At 30.3% G+C, this 19,051-nt stretch overlaps 1 protein-coding gene across 2 annotated transcripts in view; it reads left to right on the top strand.

The window, feature by feature from the left end:
- The first annotated feature begins 2,479 nt into the window (after positions 1-2,479).
- LOC148305052 (protein TANC2-like) overlaps positions 2,480-19,051 on the top strand; it is a 209,110-nt gene continuing 192,538 nt past the window's right edge. For both annotated transcript variants that reach the window (XM_088267301.1, XM_088267302.1), the window contains exon 1: positions 2,480-2,795. The gene's annotated coding sequence lies outside the window, so the exon portion shown is untranslated. The remainder of the gene's footprint in view (positions 2,796-19,051) is intronic.

The following is a 19,051-nucleotide window of genomic DNA, read 5'->3' as shown; positions in this document are numbered from 1 at the left end:
TATATATATATATATATATATATATATATATATATATATATATATATATATACATATATATATATATATATATATATATATATATATATATATATATATATATATATATATATATATATATATATATATATATATATATATATATATATATATATATATATTTATATATATAGTTATATATATATATATATTATATATATATATATATATATATATATATATATATATAGTTATATATATTTTTATATATTTATATATATATATATATATATATATATATATATATATATATATATATATATATATATATATATATATATATATATATATATATATATATATATATATATATATATATATATATATATATATATATATATATATATATATATATATATATAGATTCTTGTCTGCAGGTAGGATATTAAGGATAGGAAAGGTAAATGTGAAAAATACATCTTAAACACCCAGACCAATTAAAAATAAATATTTCTTGAATTCATTTTGCAATCGGCGGTTACCCGCGAAGCCAATTTCGCAGTCGAGCGTCTACTCAACTACGCCACGGCGCCTATAACATTAACTTTTCATATATTCTTCTAATTCTTATCGGCACCCAAGATAAATATTTGTGTTTATATTATTTACACAAATATTTCAATTTCATACTATTGCTGTGAGCCTAAGCGGCTCATTATTAGAAATAGTCATCGAATTGTGGTAGAGTGGGTTCGAACCGAGAAACTCTGACTTAAAAGACTGCGTTACTAACCTCGGGACCACAACCCGACACTGACATTGACGCGGTGTTCTTTTGAAAGTTACTTACATGAAAGCAAGGTGATCACTCCTGCACTTCAGGGACCAGTCCAAGATGATATTAAAAAACATAGTGCTTGAATCACTTGAATTTTACTAGAGTCATCTATTGGTGAGATGAAAAAAGCATTTTATTAAGCAGAAACTCTTTTATTTGTATGTGAGGTCCGAAAGGTGGTCTGGTTAGGAGTAAGTAATTAATATGAAGAATTGCATGAATTTGGAATAGGCAAAGAATGTTTGCAATGATAGATTGGTGAAAATTTTGATATTTATTTCATAGGGTAAAAAAACAGTATCTGATAATACAATAAAAATATTTATATATTACAAGAAAAATCTTGTAATCTCCTTGTGTCTTATATAAATTAAGCTTTAAAATATAATCTTTTTGAAATATAACCTTTGTACGGTTATATTTCCATTGTTGGTGGGCACTCGCTGAAATAATATAATAATTAATGAAGACACAAAAGACGCCTTTTCTTTGATATAATCAGCTTTAACATAGAATTTCCCATCATTCTATTCAATAAGTACTAAGTCCGTATATTTCCTTCATTATAAAATGTTAATGATAGCGGTAGAATTATCGGTCTCTTAATTGGTCGTATTTTAAGAATATGAAGAGATCTTAGCATTCTTTTTCCCAGATATTCTCCTTCAAAGAGCTCCTTGTGATAGGCTTTGGATATTCGTTTTAATTATCTCTTGAGAGATTTATTGTTGATGAAGGTATATTTAAAGCTTTGGTTCCACCCACTTATGTTAAATTGTACATCAGGATACTAATAATATATTTTACTCTAAAGGTTTGAATGTAGTTTTCGCAGAAACTTCAAAGCTCAAATCTTAAAAAAATCCCTTTAAATGTAGTGGGTTTATATTGCAAACGAAATGAGTTGTGAAATCATGAGATTACATAAATCGTTTTGTGGTGTTTTTGCTTACCAAAATATACAATTTATTTTTGATTACTTTAAAGACATAGTCTTTAAATAATTTTATTAATTATTCATTTGCCATGAACTTTGTGGAATAACATGACAATTTAAACATAAAAATACAAATACAACTTCTTTATGTAAAGATGACTAGAAATACAGATTTTCTTATCAACCAGTGAAAATAAAACATATTTTAGTTCTCGAAACTAGTCGTGTTTACTTAAAAAAACTCAAGTATCTGACATACCTGATCGTTCCAAGTTTTTCTCGGTCTTCTTCTTCTCCAACTATATTCGCCCCGTAAATTTGTTTTGCCGTTCTTTTCTAATTCATTCGTTCCACGTGTCCAGACAATCTCAACACACCTACACCTATCGATTATGTTATACGTAATAAAAAGCGACGCGCTATTAATTACGTACGCTTCGGAAACTCCTTGTATTACATCTTGAGATTGTATCTCTACTTCAAACCGTCGTAAATTTGAACGTCGTCCGTTCGTATAGCATAAAGCATAATAACTGTTGATCAAGATGAACACGTTGTTTTGAACTAGACCATCTCCCTAGGGCGCTGTTAAATTTCACCACCGGGATGCAATGCACACTAGTCACTGCGTTGTATTTATGTCTGACGTCGTTAGGGAGGATTGAGATAAGTTCGTTTATTTTTAGAATATTACTAAACTGACGCCGGTCGCTATTTTATGCGTCAGTCGCGGTTTGACGCGCCGCGGCGCATGATTACCGCGTCTCCGCTCGAAAATTTTAGACCCGCCCGAAATTTCAATTCGCCGGTTAAAAACAATTTAAAATTACTAATCAACTAATCAACGAATCGAAAAAAAAAAACACACGCGAAAAATTACTCACCTAAAAAATTATAATCAACTAACTAAATTTAAATTTATACAAAAAAGAAAGTGTGAATTAGATCAAGGATTGTGTTTGTATTTTTTTTGCTTTAAAACGTTTTTATTTTACAAAATTACAAGTGATTTTGCAAGAATCAAGCTGTCTTCTATAACAGGTAAAAAAATTCAAAACAAAATGATTTGTTATAAAGTCAAATTTTAGATTGACAATACTTGATCGGTAAACCTGCGCAAAATTTATTTATTCCTCTGCAGTATGAATACACTCACGCGAAAAAGCTTTTAGCTTTTGAATCAAAGCTCTTCGAGAAAGTTTTACAATTTAACTTCCTAAGTAGTTCCATCGGGACCAATTCAGAAATATTTATTCTAGAAAGGTCAAAGCTAACAATGCAACCTGTCTTTGAATTATTTTTATTATTATAAACAAGAATAGAAGTTATTTCTTGACTGCCCGAGATTTTAAAGGCATTTACTCATCAGCCAAGATTTGCCAAGTATAAACAACTTCACTTTGGTATACATTCACAAAGCACAAGATAGCACTTTGCTGAATAATACCATTTTGCTATTAAAAGGAAGGAAGCGGTTTAGTAGACACTTCAAAAGAATACCGTCCTCCGATTCTGAACAAATGATAATTATTTTTAAAGAGGGATACAATTTTCCTTTTTATGCGATCCACACAAAAATAAAATGTTTTTAATTATAAATTTTTAGTAATTATTAATTACTGGAATTTATGAAATATCTATTTGATTTTTTATTTATTTCTAAGTTTTTTTTAAAGAATACAATTTAAATACGTAAATGTTTTATAACATATTACTCATATTAAAAAAAAATCCTTGTTTAGGATATTAGGAGTGATTTTTAGTGCGGACACGTAAAATTTGTTCTGAAGCGATAGTAAATAAAAATGTTTTAATTACTTTATTAGAATATTGGTAAAAATATTTCTGGGACGTTCCATCACATTCTATCACTTTCTTTAAAGCAAAGTATTAACTATCTTCCATAGTTTATTTTCCATAATATCTTAATATCTTCCATGGTTTCTTGGCAATCTAAATGGTGAAATTTCAATGTTTTGCCAGGAACACATACCACAAAAGATAAAAAAATGAACGAAAACTTTTGTTAATTGCCGTTCACAGGGTATATATTTTTTGAAACTGTAGTTAAAAACCTATTATCATGATTTCAAGTTTTGTTTTTTGATACTGAGTTATATGACAAAGAAATCAATTACAATATTTATCAAGCTTTCTCAATTAAGTGAATAAAATCCATGATTTGGACCTCGCATACAAATGGAAAGAGTCTCCGATTAATAAAAACTTTCTACATCCCACCATAGATGGCTTTTGTAAATTCGCGCATACTGGGTGACGAGTTTGATCAATATATCTAGAAGTTTTAAGAATTTGAGTAGTTTGGTTGTCAATCATGGATAAAATTGGTGAAAGTCACACGTGTGTAAAGCGATCATTCAACCAAGCTTATGACGATTGTAAGCCCTGTAAATGCCTAGACTTCCATATTCTTCTTCATCTATGTTGTCAAAAATGTAAAAAAAATCAATCTATATATGTAACAATAAATCATTAGCTTTATAAAATTAACCAACTTTGTTTTAACCACTTTTTTATTTTTTATTAGTAGTATTATATTATTATTATTGACCAACCGTTTTCTACAAGAACCTTGTCATCATCAGTGTTTATTTAATTCTAAATCATTAAAATACTAAAAAAAACATTGAATTACTGATAGTTAATTACATTCCCTTACCAAAAACTTCCACATGAAAATAATTAATAATAATAATAAAACCCTTATCCGCACCCCAATGGTGCATAGGGCACTGCTTCATATACACGCAGTGTTATTTTGATCGTTTTTTACACATGAAGGAAAGGTGATCAGCCCTCCGCTTCAGGTACCAGTCCAGGGTAATATTGAATAAATATTACAGTGAAAAAATCACTTATATTTATTTGACCACCCCTGGGAATCGAACCCGGGACCTCCAGAACGGTTGCCGAGCGTGCTCACCATTACACTACGGAGGCGGACAAATATGATTTAAAATATTGGATTTAAAAATATGCTTTTAAAACTCCTAAATGTTATTTTTATTTTGCATTGCGTAGCAACTCCAAATAACAACAACGAATGGAATCACCCAAAAAAAGTGTGAAGCCGCGCGCTTAATAATAAAAAATAAAAATAAAGTGCTTAAAACAAAGTTGTTTAATTTTATAAAGTTTATAAAATGTGCCTCAAAGTATCTGAGAATAACATTCAAGAAATAAACCATTACCTTGACTGCATAGTTCGTATTCCAACTCGCACTTTAGACCGCATTAGATGATAAACATAAATAAATGACAATTTTTTTTTTTAATTATGTGAAGATGAATAGTATCACTGAAACTGTCATTTCCTCGGGTGGTCAAAAAGAACCTTTCCTCGAGGCATTTTCAGTATCTATCTATCCTTCAAAGAGAGGCCACAAGACATCCGAAGTCTTTGATGTTTGGTACAATGTTAAATGAGGGGTCGTTACTACCCCACAAAGGCATACGTCGGGTGGGATGAACGTATTTCTCGTCGGGGGTTTATTCGATCAAATAATATATCCAGTTAGAAACTAAAAAGCTCTTACAGTTTATGTGGAGCCCGAAATTTCTGAAAAACTTTAATTTCCGCCTCCATTTTTGTAGTTTCCTTTCAGATATATTTTCAGATAGGTACGTTTATTTCTATTGTGTTCAAAAGGAATTATATTGCGGAATAGATTTCAGTTAATCGCATTTTTTAAATAGAAAGCAAAGTTTGTATGAATACATCATTATTTTAAAGCTGGTACGTACTTTACTTACATATTTTAAGACATGTTATTTTATTTAATCATTACCTCAATTTTTTTTTTTAATTTGAAATCTTATAAAGTACATGTTTCAAATATTTACACATTCTCCGTTAAACATATTGAGAAACCATGAAAAGTGACACTGAAATCAGTGTCACTTTACTTTGCATCTAGGAGCTTAAACACATCAGCAGTGTAAAACATATACCTGTATAAGCACACATTACATAACACGTAACATAGAACTTGCTAACTTTTCTCATTTCCTTTCGAAACAGCAAAATTTTTCTTTTCTTTGAGTTCCTTAACTAGCATAAAAATTTTCCAATCAAATAGATTCTACTCCCAATTAATCACTTAATTAGTTCACGAAAAATTGTCAGTAAAAAAGGGCTCATGTTAAAAAATAAACCACCAAAATGATGATTTTTTACTTGGAAATCTTCTTTACGAATTCGTCAAGAGATTATTGAAAACCTCCTTTTTTTCTTTTCCTGATAGTGAGTTCTATGGCAAACCGTATCTTTTTGGATTGCCCTACGTGCTTGAGATATACGCTATATATTGGGATCACATTCAACCACGATAGCCAATTTTTTTTCATGATTCAGGAAGGCTTCATTCATATAGTTTATTGTCAAAGTCTTTTCGATTACAAACTTTTTTTCACCTTCATTTTCTATTTTATTTTCGCCTTATGCGATTAATTTATCAACATCTTGGCTTGGTCGTTGACGTCCAGCTTTTCTCCATTTATCATTGAAACTATTTCATTTATGATAATTTCCCGAGATTCTTCAGGGTTTAGATGATCACAGATCATTTTATGTTTTTTCCGTAAGAGAATATTTTTTTCTAGTTATATAGTTTCAATATAAATAATTTATAAATTTATCATGAGTCTCTTGTACAATAATATTGTTAATTGCGTGTCGTCGTTGTAATTTCTCAACTAATCTTTTAGTGTAAGTCCAACCTTCCCTGTCAACTGCCTAGACGGCCTGTTTCATTACCGCCCTTGTATAAAAACATTTAAACGTAGCAATTACTATTTTGCGACACGTGAGCGATCGTTCATCGAACAAAAAACGAAGCACCAAAATATAAGAAACAGCGAATTGTGCGAATATATATTAACTAAGATTGTCATTAGAAAAAAAATCAGAAATTATACCAAAACATTGTTAATATTTAATTTCAGGATAATGATTTCTAAAACGTGTTTAATTTGATTTAGAAAATGAGCTTTGATGGGTTGTTCCAGAGCTTTAATGATTTTGTAAATTAATTAGCTGCCTCGTAACTGGAGTATTTATTAATAATAATTATACTCCTGGATGGAAACATCAAACGACAAAATTCATATTAATTATTTTCAATCTTATTTTTTCGATCCTTTATAGCTAGGTAGCTCCCAGTTTTCTGATCTTTATCGACAGGCAATTTTAGTGATTAACATTAAGGATTTTACGGATTCAATTATATTGTAAATCATATTGACAAATAAAAAGTTCTTCGAAGAAATTCTTCTAAAAATCTATGTAAATAACCATACCTTTGTGTTTAAATTTTAAGACTGTTTTTTTTCTTTTACGTTCTCTTACGTATTTTAATTTTTACCTTAATAAACCAAAGGAATAATTTTATGTCTATAAAATTTGTAAAACAGTCTCTACTATATATATATATATATATATATAATATATATATATATATATATATATATATATATATATATATATATATATATATATATATATATATATATATATATATATATATTATATATATATATATATATATATATATATATATATATATATATATATATATATATATATAAATATATATACATATATATATATATATATATATATATATATATATATATATATATATATATATATATATATATATATAGTCAGAAATTAAGCCACATACATCTAAATGACGTGAAAATGGATGCATGTTCCCCATTGCTAAAATGCGTTATCGCCACGCTTTGTCATCTCGTGTTACCATTCATTACCGTCGCGTGTTACCGTCACGCGCTACGTTTGTGCATTACCGTCGTGCTTTCCGTCGTACGTTGCTGCTCACAACTCGAAGCATAGTACCCGGCATATCGGCAAAACGTCGTAAATTGCATTTTGAAAAACTATATTTTCTAGACTCTTTATTATAAATTAAAACATACCATTTGAAAAGCATAAAAATACTACTTGTACCCGGATACGCGTTGCTGTGACTCAATATGTTTGAATTAAAAATAAAAAGAATAAAAAGTTTAAAAAAAAATATTTCGTAATGCTTATGAAGCAATGAAAATATTAAAAATCTATGAAACAAGAATGCAATCAACAACATTGATAATGCTAATTAAAAAGTATCAACAAGTGTTGAAATCCCGCTCTCTGCTATGAGCAACTGTTGTTTTTATCAATTTTCTATTTGCATTAAAATACTGGTATAATATTACAACTTTTTGTTCACATTACAGCGATGAATTGTAATTATCTTTTTCATTTATACTTGTGAACATGCAAAATTTCCCTCTAATTTCAAACAGCCATATAAAGTTCAAACATTGACTTGAACTTTATATAGTTAGTTTATATAGTTAGTTGGAAGATACATATTTCTTCTAAACAAGCACGCCAATGAACTTATTGTGTACAATTTTTTTTATTAATTTAATAATATTTTAATAAAGATGATTTATATCTAGATCTTGAGAGTCAAATCAATTTTGATGACAAATCAGTCATCAAGAAATATTCAATTTCACATTTTCAGTGTTTTAATAATTGGCAAATACGATATTCTGCCGAGATGGGGTCTGTATCTTCTGACTGTTAGCATAAACATTTATTTCAGGCGGATCCGGCCATCAACCTTGGCCTCATGAAAATATTGTAATACGCCTGAATACTGAAATCTTATGGCGTGAAAAATTCTACTTTGTACAATAATACTCGCATGGAAGAATAAAAGGTTTTATAGTGATTATACTTCAAAAACAGAATTTCAGTTTTGTAAGGGATATATTTGATAATTATTATGAACGAAAACTTAATGAATGGATATTACTTGATAATTATAATGAATGTTAACTTAATGAATGGATATTAATCGATATTTTTTATGAATGAAAACTTAAAGCTTAATTTAAATATATTTAAGTCATATATCAATTAAATTCCGTTTGTGTGAAAAAGCATGACTACCTAAAGACTACTGAAAAAGCCTAAACAAAGTTCGATTTATTTTATTTTAAATATTATTGTACAATACAATATAACAAATAAAATAAAAAAAACTAACGTTTATACATTTTTACCGTACAGTATAAAACAAATAATCAACCTACTCGAATGTAAGAGGGGGGTTGGTACCATTAAAACAACGTTTTACCCCTAAAACAACATTTCACTCGATAACTTTATAATATAACAGGCAAGAGTCTTCGAGATAGAATCAGAAATGCCAAGATCAGGGAAATATGCGAGATCGAAGATGTCGTTAGGTGTGGAAGGCAACGAAGGAGACAATGGTATGCGCATGTGAGGAGAATGGCACCATCCAGACTCCCCCACATCGCACTGTACGGCCAACCTCGTTGTAGACGACTCCCGGGCAGACCACCAAAGAGATGGGCCGATAGCGGGAATCGACGTCGCAGGAGGCTAATCCCTCTTAAAAACAGACCGCAAGGCCTATCAGAAGAAGAAGAAGAAGACTTTATAATCATTTAAGAAATTCGATTCACGTTTTTTTCTAAATCTTTACTAATACTCAGAAATATTTCAGCACGTTTGTTTAAAATGTTAAAAACATGTGATCTTCAATTTATCGTTTTGATAAATATTCCCCCGACCTACTGTCAAATACATCGAATGTCATCTAATGGTTAAACGGTCCAAGTCATCGTGTGTTTGTTTATGTTTACCCGAGATATTTTATTCAATTTACTCAACGACTGCGCGCCACAACTTTGTGGGAGTGAGATAGATTAGACAATTATGTATTACATTTTTCCCAATCATTCACGCCACAATTTCTGTTCGAGATCTGTAGAAATGCTACTGATATCGCAAATACGTCTAAGTTCTTTACATACCCCTTCCAAGGATGCGTAATGAGGAAGGTTGAATACAAAGTTATTTAATTTTTCATGGTTTGAGCGTAATATTTAATAAAGTAAATTCCCGAGTACTGAATAACGTGGTTTTAATGTAGTTCTTATTAGTTTTAACTACCGAAGTTATACGTTATTACCTTATATCAACACTACTTCATATAATTCCTGAGAAAAGTCAGTAGTTCACGGACAAAATGAAGCATGAAGTTTTAAGCGCGATACATTAAACATACCATTAGTTACAACATTTTGAGTGTGTCCAAATACTTGTTCACAAAATCTGGATTATCTCCAATTACAGGAGTTATTTTCATATTATTTTTTGACATCTCATCAAAGATGAAGAAGAATATGGAAGTCTGGGCATTTACGGGGCTTACGACCGTCATAGGCTGGTTTAAGTGATCACTTTACACACGTGTAACATTCACCAATTCTACCCATTATTGACAACCACACTACTCAAATTCTTGGAAGTTCTATATATATGAACCAATTTAGAAACCTTGTTCATGAATCACTAAAACTTCACTAGAGACATCTATTGGTGAGATGTAAAGAAGCTTTTTATTAAGAGTTTAATATAAGAGTTTCTGCTTAATAAAAAGCTTCTTTAACTCACCAATAGATGTCTCTAGTGAAGTTTTAGTGATTCATGAACAAGGTTTCTAAATTGGTTCATATATATAGAACTTCCAAGAATTTGAGTAGTGTGGTTGTCAATAATGGGTAGAATTGGTGAATGTTACACGTGTGTAAAGTGATCACTTAAACCAGCCTATGACGGTCGTAAGCCCCGTAAATGCCCAGACTTCCATATTCTTCTTCATCTTTGATGAGATGTCAAAAAATAATACCATTAGTTTCTAATAAGCTCTGCTAAATAAGTTTAAATATTTGTATATGGCTTTCTTCTTTTTACGGTGAAAGTATTAATCATTGTTAGAAAGCCTTACTTTGCTTCACTCTACAATGATGGAGTGAAAACAAATACAGAATGAGCCTTGGCTTTAAAGCGCATAGCACATTAAAAGCTAACTATACACCTATGTACATTTTTACTTCACTGGGTTTATTTATATAGTTATGGCAAAGTTAGAGGGAGAAATAGATGATGAAGAACATTTATCTTCCTCCCACTTGCTCCAACTCCCACACCGAGAAATAATACTCATTACGAAGCATAACTTCTGTTTAAAACGAGATAAAATAACAAACAGCGCTTTTGTGTTTCAATTTTTAACATCAACTCTAACATCGCTTAGTTTATTTTATAAAACTTTTTTTTAAAACACCGAGAATAAGCAAAAATTTCAACCGATTTGTACTTATTTTAATGAACGTATTTGTTCACTTTAATTGATGCTAAATCTTCATCCAGACATAGGCAATTGTTTATTTAAAAAAATGTTTTTGCTGTAGTATATTTTTACTTAAATCTACTTACTTATATTTACAAATACGAGTAAATCTAACACGCAGAATGTTTAAATCAAATATAAACATTTCACTTGCATATTATATCTTGTTCTTTAAATATACCATGCATATTATACAGAAAATACGCTATTATTACATAAAATCAACAAGTTTATACTTTTTTCTTTTTCGTTTATATTTTCAACATTCTTCTTAAGACATTTACATTATGCTCGATTTAATGTAATCATCATTTTATCTTTGTAAATAAAAATCTATTTGATGGTTAAAAATATTAAATCTCGTAATGTAATCCAAAGATAATTTTGAAATTTTTAGACAATATTTTACCTGTGACAAAAATAATAATAACACTTTGTTAATGGCAGTGACACTGTTCAATGTGATAATAACACATGCCTTACTTAATACTACTCATGGCAGAAAGCGTGCTTTCATTTGAATCCTTTGTTTTCGATTCTATTGTTATTCCATAGATTATCTATATTTTTATCTTTTTACAAGCAATGTGAAATTCAGTGTATTAGAATTGTGTGCTTTCTATTTTCTTTCATTCTCATTTCACCGAACTAACCACAGCAAAATGTGGTCGTGTACAGCTAGTGCATTTAAAAAATGTATGATTTTATTTCTAGTCACATGTTACATACGTAGTTGTGAAGAAACTCAACGTTTAATAAATTATCCCGGAAATTTTCAAGCTTTTAAAATCTACTCATTTAATTTTTTTATAAGTTTATTTAATGAGCAAGATTGAATTGAGAATTGACATAAAACTCGAGTGTTTCAAATTTGTTATGGTTTTATTGCGTCACTAATGTCACAATAAACTAAATTACTTTAATTTTGAATGTATTTATTCCAAAGAAGTTGCCACGATCCGAATTTCACAGATTTTTTTTCACATCTGCTAAATAATGTCAAAAGGAAAACGTTGTATTAGCCTATACCGAGTAAAATTTACTTGAAAGATACAAATAATTGATATTGACGTTGGGAGGCAAAAGGAACGTGTATCAATTTGCAAATTTGTACGCGAACGATGAAAGATTTAAAGCTTTAATTTTTTCATTCAAAATTATTTTTAAACAAATACTACTGCGCTACTGAAAATAAAATGTTGTTTGATTTGTAAGCGGATGTGATAATAGGGTTTGACTACCCATTCAAATACAAAATGGATTTTATGCGAATACAGTAAATAAATGACAAATTTTGTACAATTTAACGAGAAGGTTGTAACAAAGAGTAATCTAATAATTGGTTATTAAAAAAATAACAACATCATAGTTTTTCCCACTTATATTTTATTTGACTGGTGACCGACTCAACATAGGTGAAGAAGAATATGGAAGTCTGCGAATCTACAGGGCTTACGACCTGTCATAAGGCTGGTTGAGTGATCACTTTACACACGGGCAACATCCACTAATTCTACCCGTGATTGACAACCACACTACTCAAATTTTTGGAACTCCTAGATATATTGATCAATCTCGTGGCACAGTACACATGAGTTCACAACTGCCATCTATGTTGGAATGAGGAAATCTTTTATTAAACAGAGACTCTTTTATTTGTATGCAAGGTCTAATGCTTTACATACAATAATATTTTTTTAAACATGATTAAATCGTAAATGAAAACGTAAACTTAATAAAATGGTTAACTGAATATAATGTTTTATTCAGACCCGACGATGGAAGCATCTTTAGCTTCCGAAAGTAGTCATTAAAATAAATATAACTCAAGTGGTAAAAACGGGTATATTCATTTACAATTTTATCATGTCTTACCACAATGTAAATGCTGAAACATAATATAAGAAAATATGATGTTTTTTTAAACTATAATAAAAATTGCCATCATAAGGACAAAATATGTTTTACACTGTAATATAATTTCCACGTATCTCGAAAACCACGAAAGCAGATAAGGAATACATATATATATATATATATATATATATATATATATATATATATATATATATATATATATATATATATATATATATATATATATATATATATATATATATATATATATATATATATATATATATATAAACATGTATATCATATGTTCAAATGTACGCTTTTTATAGTGTAAATGATTAAGATGGAATATGCCCTAATATACACGGCTCTTAATGTCGGAGTAACGCTCTGTTGATATATTACAACCATAACTTTTCTTTTTTTCGTCTCTCATATTTCACTTTGCAGGACCTTTCAGCTATTACCATTATAGTCCAAGTGTGGCCTAAGAAAACTTTTGCCAACTTTGTACTCGAGAGGTATAGAAACAAAGGCGGGAGTGTTCATTTTCTTCAACTGAGCATTTTTAGATTGTTAAAAAAAAATTAACAATGGAAATAACTCCGTTGTGTAGTGGTCAACACGCTTGGCAACACGCTTGGGGTCGAATAAATAAAAGTGATTTTTTCACTCTTATATTGATTCAATATTACCCTGGACCAGAATTATTACTTGGATTACATTATCGCCTTTCCTTCATATGTTAACGACCAAGATTATCAATATATTCATCGTGAAATGAAACATTTATTAGAAAAGTATAGTTTCAATTTATTTTATACATTTGACTTGCCTGAATCACAGCAAAGCGTGGCCGGGTATGAATAATAGCAAATGGAAACGTTCGGGATCCTGTTTATATCAATACTATTTCCTAGATTATAAAATATAATTTGTAAAAATACCCCATCCGTGATAAACACCACAAAATAGTTGCTTGAAGTAGAATTATTTCATTCATTCAAACCCTTATCCGCACCCCAATGGCGCATAGGGCACTGCATCATATAAACGCAGTGTTATCTTGATCGTAAACACATGAAGGAAAGGTGATCAGCCCTCCGCTTCCGGTACCAGTCCAAGGTAATATTGAATAAATATAAGAGTGAAAAAATCACTTTTATTTATTTGACCCCCCCTGGGAATCGAACCCAGGACCACAAGTACGGCAGCCGAGATTGGATTTTCGTACTCAAATGTGTTCATTAAATAATTCATTTATTCACCGATAAGTAGTTACATTATAAATTCCTTACAATGATTAAAGAAAACACTTGTTTTTAACCACTTGAGTTTTATTATAGACTACATGTTTCAGAAGTTAAACTTCCATCATTCAGGTCTGTATAATAACTACTATAGAATATACTACTGAAGAAGTTTAACTTCTGAAACATGTAGTCTATAATAAAACTCGAGTGGTAAAAAACATGTGTTTTCTTTAATCATTGTAACATGTCTTACTACAAAGTTAATGCTGAAACAATAAATAAAATATAAATTCCTTATCTGAAAAAAAATGCCAACTTTGCACAACTCAATTTCCATCTCATTCTCAGCCCGAATTGGACACTTCCATGTTTATTTCCATGTGGTTCATTTCAAAATTTCGTTTTCTAGGTCGCAATCAATCATAAGTAATAAAAGTTCAACGTCAACTTACAAGTTTAAATGGAAACCCTTCGATAAAACTTGTTTCGTAGAATTATTTGGTTTTCTTCACCATTGACAGTTCGAAAATGTACGAAGAAATGTTTCATTTTGTTAGATGTTTACTATTAAAATAATTCATAAATGAAAATTATTTCATTAATTGATTGGACATTCACTTTGTGGTAATATCTAACAATTATAATTTAAATTTTGTTTGGTAAATATCACTTTTTCTTAAAATTTATTATGACACGTGTTTCAATGTATTCCACGTCATTTTTAAACACCGTAAGTGTTAGAATAAATTCTTCATCTTCTTCTTGGTCCTTCTTTGTCCGCCTCCGTAGGTCAGTACGTTCAGGTACCGTTCTGGAAGTCCCGTTAAAAGAAGTAAAATAAATATAAGTAATTTTTTCACTGTAATATTTAATCAATATTACCATGGACTGGTACCTGAAGCGGAAGGCTGATTAACTTTCTTTCACGTGTAAAAAACAATCATGATAATTCTGCGTTTATAAGACACAGTGCCCTATGCACCATTGGGGTGCGGATAAGGGTTTTAATAATCTTCTTCGTGTAGGCCTTATGTCTTGTTTTTAAGAGGGGTTAGCCTCTTGCGATGTCGATTCCCAGCTGTTAAACCATCTGCCGGGAGTCGACTACCTTCGGGTTGGCCGTTCAGTGTAACGTGGGGGAGTCTAGATGGTTTCATTCTCCTCACATGCGCACACCATTGTCTTCTTCGTTGCCTCCCCACCTAACGACATCTTCGATTTCACATATTTCTCTTACCTCGCATATTGTTCCTTATTCTATCTCGTAGACTTTTTCCAGATATGCTCCTTAGAGCCTTTATTTCTGATACTCTTAGCGCGTTTTTTGTTACTGAGGTGTCCGCTCTACATTCGATCCCATATGTCATGATGGGTCGCATGCATGTTTTATATATTAAAAAAAATACACGTAAAAAGTATATTAAATAATATTTATATTTAAATTATGCCTATTTATTTATTGATTTGGCGTTTAATTTGTAGAACTCCATTTTCACATATCGCTCACTCCTTTCAAGAACGTCATAAATAAAAAATCGTCAATTTTCAGTTGTGCATGTTTTCGGAATGCCCAGAAAATGTTCTGTATCCCAGCAAAAGAGGCATATTTTTAACATAATATTTACCCGCTACAGGGTAGAAAGTGCTGTTTTTGCATTTTGGTAAATAAAAGGTATTGTATAATTATTTTTTTTAAATATACTAAATATTTTGCAAATGGAGAAAAACATTCAGGTTTTACCTAAAAAGACCTGTTGCACAGTAAAAAGTTCAATAAGTGGCTTGATATTTATTTTTAATACATTGTATTAAATTTTTAAACTTTAAAAACGTTCTCCTGAAAAATCAAGTTTTTTTTTATTTATGACGTTCTTGAAAGGAGTGAGCGATATGTATTAATTTTAAATCAACATACGTTTGATAATGCCCTAACAAGGCGAAACAATTGTCACAATATAATTTTTTAATGTGTTTTTGTTAATAAAATACAATTTGGTAGACTCGAAAAATCTGTGTTTGATTTAAAATTAATACATAAATAAATCGTAATAAAACAAGTGTCAGAAAAATTTGCTTTATTATATCAAGGCGATTACTCAAGATGCAGACGGGCAATGCAAAATGTTAGTGATTAAGATACAATTTATGTGTAAACCTATGGAAAATCGAGCTCAATATCTTGTTGGATATCACAACTACTTTTTTTTACAATGATTAAAGAAAACACTTCGTTTTTTACCACTTGAGTTTTATTATAGACTACATGTTTCAGAAGTTAAACTTCCATCATTCAGGTCTGTATAATAAGTTATTATACAGACCTGAATGATGGAAGTTTAACTTCTGAAACATATATGTAGTCTATAATAAAACTCAAGTGGTAAAAAACGAAGTGTTTTTTTTAATCATTGTAACATGTCTTACCACAAAGTTAATGCCGAAACAATAAATAAAATAATTTTTTTGTAATGACTTTTGATAGGAAGCAAGTCTCTCGTTACTTTCCTAGAAGAACAATCGGGAACATGTATTTCCTGAAACTAAAGCTACTCAATAATGAATATACCATAACACGTACATAAAATATGTATCGTATATATGTAAATCTACATATGATATGAGATATTTTGGTTTCCAGTGTTATTCTTACTCAAATCAAAATAATACAACTCTCTTTTGTTTTGTCTGATCTCATGGAAGCTATTTTTGAAAACGTAACCGTCATAATATGAGGTTCGATACACTCAACGACAAAAGTTCTCTACCAGTAAAATGAAATACTTTCGTTCCGGTATCATAATTCATCCTTGCTTGCGCAACACAAAAACGTAAGCTTGGAGGATTTAGCACTGAAAATAAAAGGATTTCTGTCCGCGGTTGTATCCTGTTTTCTTAGTTTCATTTTCCAACCACGTACATGTTCTGTATTGTGTACTTTTTTGTACATGCATATCCGTAAGAAGGGCGCTTGAATAGTTTTTGACTCGTGTGCTACTATACGTATGTAGTAGTGTACTTGTGTTTGTGTGTTTGTTATTGTACGTGACTCTCTCATTTTCTACGTGAAATTTTTAAACCAGATTTAGCAAAAAGACAAAGCTATGCAATATAAAACTTTTTCAACATCAGCAGTTTTCTCTTTGCTTTTATGAGGAATTCCGTTATGACCCACTGTAGAAAGGAATTCCCGACATACCGTTTTGGATGCATGTACCAATTTTCACAAATAAAACGATTTTTGTAAAAACACACATACCGGAATTCACCTATAGATACTATAAAGACCTTAGTACTATTAAGTAGTTCATATTCATATTAAGTAGTTCAACACCGTAGTGATTAGCATGTTGCCTATCGCGCAGGAGTTCATGGATTCAATTCCCGGGAGTTTAAAATAAATTCAAATGTTTTTTTTTCTTATGACATTTGTTTAAATTTTCAGTTACCATGGAATGGTAACTGAAGTGCGGGTCTGATATTTTTTTCTACATATATTTAACAGTCAAGAAAATACTTTTTTATACGATGCAGTACCGTATGCACCATTGGTTGTGGATTAGGTCTAGAGAGATCCAGATTGAATAGTGTTATAATTATTCTTTAATATTAAAGTATTCACTTTGTGGTTAGCTATTTTTACTTTTTTTACAAAATGTCAGAAATGTTAGTCTATAAGCACTCATTGAGTTTTTATTTTATCAACATTTTGAGTGTGTCTAATTACTCACAAATTCACAAATCTGAATTATCTCAAATTATAAAATTATTTATCACATTATTTATTTTATTATTATTAGAATTTGAGTAGTGTGGTTGTCAATCATGGGTAGAATTGGTGAATGTTACAAGTATGTAAAGTTATCACTTAAACCAGCCTATCCGTAAGCCACGTAAATCCCCAGACTTCCATATTCTTCTTCATCCATGTTAAAATGTCAAAAAATAAAATTGTTAGTACATTCATTTTACGTTTTTTTTAAGTTTTGGTTAAATCCTGTGATAGATTAACTAACTAACCATTACGCCGCTTCTCCGTAGGGGTAGTCAGAGAGAATAGAACACCATACTACCTTATCTTTGCAAACATTGTCTCTTCCACATTCATGCATCTCCTCATACATACTCGGCGTTTATTTCGACTCCTGACCATTCCCTGCCTTGGGAATCTTATGATAGTAAATTTAATAATCGTTACATGAAATACGTAATAATTGTCGGGTATGTATGAGGAGATGCATGAATGTAGAAGAGGCAAAGAATATTTGCAAAGACAGAGTGGTGTGGCGTTCAATTCTCTTTGCCTACCCCTGTGGGAGGCGGCATGATAGTTAGTTAGTTTTTTTACATGAAATACCAATGCCACTATGGAACATAGGAAGAGGCTGTCGTGGCAGTAATGATGACTCAGTCAACGCAGAATCCATTACCACGGCGCGGGTTAAAATAGGTACAAGTGGTACATATCGGGGCATCTCTCTAAAGCTGTTTAATGTTGGGTTTCCGAGACAGAGGCAAACAAGGCATCGTATAATTTTGAGAAACAGCTGATACGCTTTATCGTGTCATTACGAATAATACAATTTTGTTTTTTAAAAATCCTAGTTATAGATCCAAAAAATTGAGGTTGTAAGACAACGTTTTTATTAAATTATTTTTTTTATCGTAAAATCAAAATTTTCCCAAAGATTTACGTAATACTAAATTGTAAAATATTGCAATATCACCATTGTACTTTAGGTTTTTAAAATATCGTTTTTATCGTCGGTAACTTTTAATTATTACCAAATATCAACAAAAAAGTAACCTCATACATTTCAATCAAAAACTTTTTTTACGAAAAGAAGTATTGTGTTGTAAGTAAATTAGATTTATTGAATAACTTTAAATAAAAATAATAATAATAAAACCCTTATCCGCACCC

This window comes from Brachycentrus maculatus, unplaced genomic scaffold (assembly GCF_059751285.1).
Source record: "Brachycentrus maculatus isolate JH-2025_06_01 unplaced genomic scaffold, ASM5975128v1 h1tg000289l, whole genome shotgun sequence".
NCBI lineage: Eukaryota > Metazoa > Arthropoda > Insecta > Trichoptera > Brachycentridae > Brachycentrus > Brachycentrus maculatus.
The sequence above is the reverse complement of the archived record's forward strand: the minus strand, read 5'-3'. Positions and strand labels throughout refer to the sequence as shown.